This window comes from Mus caroli, chromosome 9 (assembly GCF_900094665.2).
Source record: "Mus caroli chromosome 9, CAROLI_EIJ_v1.1, whole genome shotgun sequence".
Lineage (NCBI taxonomy): Eukaryota > Metazoa > Chordata > Mammalia > Rodentia > Muridae > Mus > Mus caroli.
This window is the reverse complement of record NC_034578.1, coordinates 40,943,180-40,947,768: the sequence shown is the minus strand read 5'-3', so window position 1 is coordinate 40,947,768 and position 4,589 is coordinate 40,943,180. Positions and strand designations below refer to the sequence as shown.

Sequence of the window (4,589 nt, the reverse complement as noted above, 5' to 3'; positions counted from 1 at the left end):
AAGTCGTGTTATCAATACATCTACCTGCAGATAAGGAAACTATTCTTTTTGCAAGTAAACAGTCAGGCTGCTGTAGTGCCGGTGCTGGCTGGGACTGAGCTCTGTCCACTACGGCTACTCTGAAGCCATCCATCCCCTGTCCCGAAAGCAGCCTGTGGAGCCAAGGGAGGACCCCTCCAGGATGCAGATGTCCTTTATCCAGCTGGGAGAGAAGACTCCTTGCGGAAGTGGCCCCTGGATTTTCCACTGTAAGTGAATGAACATGAAGCCTAGTGTAACCCGAGCTGCAGCAGCACTGATCGGCTGGGAGATGGTGAGAGAGGCCTCTATTTCATCTGCTCTGCCAAGCTCTGTGTGTCTCCTGGTACTGGCACAGGCTCCTGGGCCCCAACCTAGTGGCGGACATATCCCCCTAGCCTCCTTCCCCTAGCTGTTGTTTAGCCCACTCCCCAAGGGTACCCACACTAGGTGAGTCAGGGGTTAAGATGAACCCTGTTCCCTTGAGGCAGCCAACCACCTGGCATCATCAAGTCACTGTCATCAGTCACTGTCATTTCCTGTCGCTCACGCTCACGTGAAGGGCTCCCTAACCTGCCCAGCTAGAGGAGGGACTTAAGCCTCAAGAATCCCAGGCACTCCTGGCCCTGGAGGCAGAGGACCGGTGATGCACCACATCTTAGCAGAGTCCAAGCTCTTTTCTGTCTGGCCTGTCCGCATCTGTGGCTTTGTCACTGGCCGCACTTACCTCCTCTACCCAACAAGACACTACATGGACACACCTCAAACAGCACTAAGTCCCTTTTCTCCTACAGGAGAAAAGGTCAGGTCAGGTCAGGTCAAGGGGAGTCCCAAGTCAGTCTCACTAGCTGCTTGGGAACATCCTCAATGGTGACCTCAGGGCTTCCCAAAGCTGCTTGCTAACTGTATCAGAATGTGCTGACCCGAGGAGTAAGAGGTGAGAGGGATACCTTGTCACACCTATGACCCTTCCTCCTGGCTGCTTGGATCCCTTGCCACACTCTCTGGCCACAAGTGTCCACCCTGGCAGATGTGGAGAAAATGGCAAGAGGTATACATTTCTGCGTTATGCCTCTTGAGCCCCGAGCCTGACCCTCTGACCTGGTGCTAGCACCCCTTTCTATTAGAGGCTGGTTGATAGCAACCCACCCACTTTTATCAAAGAATCCTCTTGACTTCGGGGGAGGGGAGTCCTGTAAAGGAATTTGTGCAGGTCTCCATTTCTCTTGCGTTTAGGAGGTGCCCAGAACTTGGGAGGGGATGGGAGATGAAGAGGTAAGGTGAAGAGATCAGAGATGAAAGAGATCCTGGCTTGTGGAGAAGTGGTGGGCCCAGGAGGGCTCACTACAGGCTGTTTTTTTTTTTTTTTTTTGACTTGGTGTTAGGAAGGATGGCTATCTCTACAAGTCCAAGAAAAGGCAAAGAAACAGGCTTCCTAGAAGCAGAAGGTAGCCTGCAATTTTCTTTCCCATCCTCATGCCCAAGTACCCCTCCTAGGGCTCCCTGCTCTAGAGCGTTCTCGCTCCCCTCCTTTAGGGCTTCAGTTGTCCTCTGTCCCTATACCCTGAGGAGCATTTGGTTACAGCACTCACCAGGTCCAGTGGGTGGCCTCTCAAATGCTCTCCCCCGCACACTGAGGGTTTACTCAGCTGTCCTTGAAGCTCAGACACCAAAGAGAGAGCTACTGACCTGTGTTCGGGGGCACTGGATGGAGCCTGGGGGCTTCTTTCCCCGAAGGGAAAAGACTGCCGCGTAGCCTCCAGAGGCTGGAGTCTGACAGGCCCCGGGTAATCCGGAGCTCAGGTTACGCTAGCTAGATATATATAGTATCTTATCTGACCTCTCCGAGATGGCAACTCACTTGCATTCCAAGCCCCAGGAGAATTAAAGGGGCAGTGACAAGCCCACCATCCACCCGATGCCTAGTGGCTGGAGGAAAGCTGAGAATGAACTAGAATCCTGGGAGGGAATATTTGGAAATAACAGGAAGGATCAAGGGGATGGGGGGATGGGGGGCAGAGGGCTGGGGATAAATTTGAGTCCCAAACATGGAGAAGGTGGATTCTCTAGTGCTGTCAGTCACAGGTTGAGCGAACAGGAAGAGGCCAAACTGCTAACCCAGATGCTAGAATTTTAAGATGGGGAGGACCTAGCTCGTCCTATGGACATGGACAGAGAGGGGTGGTAGATCAGCACTTGGGTTTCAGTGCACTACTATTTTTAAGGTGGACTGGAAGGTCTAGGCCTGAATTCTTACTCTTCCCCGTATTGGATCTAAGATAGCTTGTGAGGATACTCAGGTCTCTGAATCTAAGCTATGTAGTTTGTAAAACATGAATAATAGAACTAGCATGGTGGCGCATGCCTTTATCCCAGCACTTGGGAGACAGAAACAGGTAGATCTCTGAGTTCAAGGACAGCCTGGTCTACAAAGCAGATAGCCAGGGCTACACAAAGAAACTCTGTCTCAAAACAAAACCAAACCAAACACAAACAAACAAAAAACCACAAAGGAACAAACAAACAAAAACCATGAATAACAACAGTCTTGACTATGTCTCACAATGGTGAGGATAAAATAATAGTTTTAGGTCTCCTCAAACATAGCAAGAGTACAATAAACGACAAGCTTATTGGCCGTGTTCACTGTCAAGTCACTAATGCTAGTTGTAGCAGGCGACCCTTCCTAGAAGAAAAAGGCCTTGGGCCACCCTTCAGGGGACTGCTGATGGCAAATACTATTCCTGCAGTTTCCTGAAACAATCCACATCCCCCAAATGGAAAGGTCAGACAGACTTTGCTACTTTCCCAAGTCGACAGGCCAAGCCTACTTGGGCTCCTTTCCTCTTTGCTCAGAAAAAAAAAAAAAAAAAAAAAAAAAAAAAATCAAGTGTGGCTTCCCTGGGCTGCCAGGGGAATGTCTGGCTCCAGAGGAGCAGTTCCAGTCTACCTGTTGGAGGGCTCAGGGTTCCAGGGTGTCAAAGGCAGGCTGGACAGGGTCATGAGAGGACCATCGCTCTGGCCTTGGTGCACCTGTCGGCTCCCAAGAGGAGTCTTCTGCTTCTTGATGGCTCTCCCTGGAGACTGGAAGGCCCGAGGGCTGGTGCCTCCACCCTGTCTCAGCACAAGGTACTGACTCAGACTGGGTCCTGGTGATGCACTTTGGAGGACGCCCTCATTCCAATCCTCATTCCAGAGCGGCATGCGTCTACAGCATCAAAGAGTAGGGGACATCCCCCACCCCAGCCATCCATCAGTTCTCCATGCCTCTTGTTTTGTGGTTTGATGTGTGTGTGTGTGCGCGCGCGCGCGCGCAAGCTTATATGCCTGTGTTTGGGGGAGATAAGCAGCCCCTACTAGAATCTTCAACTCAACTTCATTCTCAAAAGCTCTGGGGTTAAGAGCTAGGAGTTCTCTTTTCTCTGAAGAGCTAGAAAAGGTTGACCAGGACTCCCCTAGGCAAGTTGCATGTCAGAGAACATTGCATGGCTGCTTTTGCTTTGGGATTGGTGAGAATTTCAAAGTTGCCTCTTTCTGATTTGGGATTGGTGGAAAATTTTCCCCTTCCGCTTAACTGCTAGCTTCCCCTAAGCCCCTTCCCCCGCTTTGGAAAATTGACCAAGAGATAGCCCCGGGATGTTTAACAACAGGGAGGTTGTTAGCTGCACACACACACGTGGGGAGAGGGGGTGTCAGGGTCCAGGCGTCATTCTCGGGCCACACAACACACAGGGCGGGGAGACCTGTACCCGCGGTTACAGTGTTTCCTCAGAACACATTGATCAGCACACAGATGGCTCTTCCTGGCACTCCGAGCTGTCAGCTGGCAGCCCCTCTCATACACTGGCACCCACAGCTGGAGTTTCCCCCTCCACACATCTGGCCCTCGCCCTACATTTCTCACGTCCAGACTGCCCAGGCTGCCTTTGACACCCTACTTTCCGAGTCTCAAAGCTGGTACTGACCCTGGCTTTTTCCTTCCCCGACCTGCGACAGGTGGCACGTACCTGCCTCTTCTCGGAGGATGGACGAGTCGAACCGGGCACAAGCATGGAGCTGCGGATGAGTCCTGGCTGGTACTGGCGCGGCGCAGCGAGCAGTGGCTGACGCAGAGGGCTCCCTGGCCTCGCTCGGTGCCTGCCCGCCTCTCCCCCACCTCCGCCGGGGGCCCAGAAAGGACCTCCCCGGGAAATCGGCGCCACCCAGCGGGCAGCAGCCTCATTGCGCCCGGGCCGGCCAAACCACACCCCGCGTTTGCGTCACTGATATACGTCACGGCTATTGGCTTGTTCCTATTGTTGCGTCAGTAGAGCCCCGCCCGGCGCGGGTCTCCCAGGTAACCGGGTATATACAGAGAACCACGTGGAGAAAAAGCACGCCTGTTTGGAGCCGGTGGCGCAAGGAAAGAAGTGGACTGGAATCTGATAGGTCCTGGCTCTGGGAAGACTGAGACAGAGGGTCACATCACCGGAAAAGGCAACATACCAGCTTTCCTACCAGGCTGTTCAATTCCATAGACTCTTTTTCTGCCTACTTTTTTATTTTATTTATTTATATTTAAAAATGCATTT

The 4,589-nt window shown here is 52.4% G+C and overlaps 1 protein-coding gene across 3 annotated transcripts in view; it reads right to left on the bottom strand.

Moving 5' to 3' along the window:
• Window positions 1-4,254, bottom strand: part of Usp2 (ubiquitin specific peptidase 2) — a 28,557-nt gene extending 24,303 nt beyond the window's left edge. Inside the window, exons 1-2 of one of the 3 annotated variants that reach the window (XM_021171860.1) lie at window positions 4,026-4,254; window positions 2,969-3,226 (exon numbers count right to left, since the gene is read on the bottom strand). The gene's annotated coding sequence lies outside the window, so the exon portion shown is untranslated. Of the gene's footprint in view, window positions 1-1,707; window positions 1,812-2,968; window positions 3,227-4,025 lie in introns of those variants that run through there. The other 2 variants (XM_021171859.1, XM_029481712.1) reach the window with 2 other exon arrangements.
• Window positions 4,255-4,589: the final 335 nt, after the last annotated feature.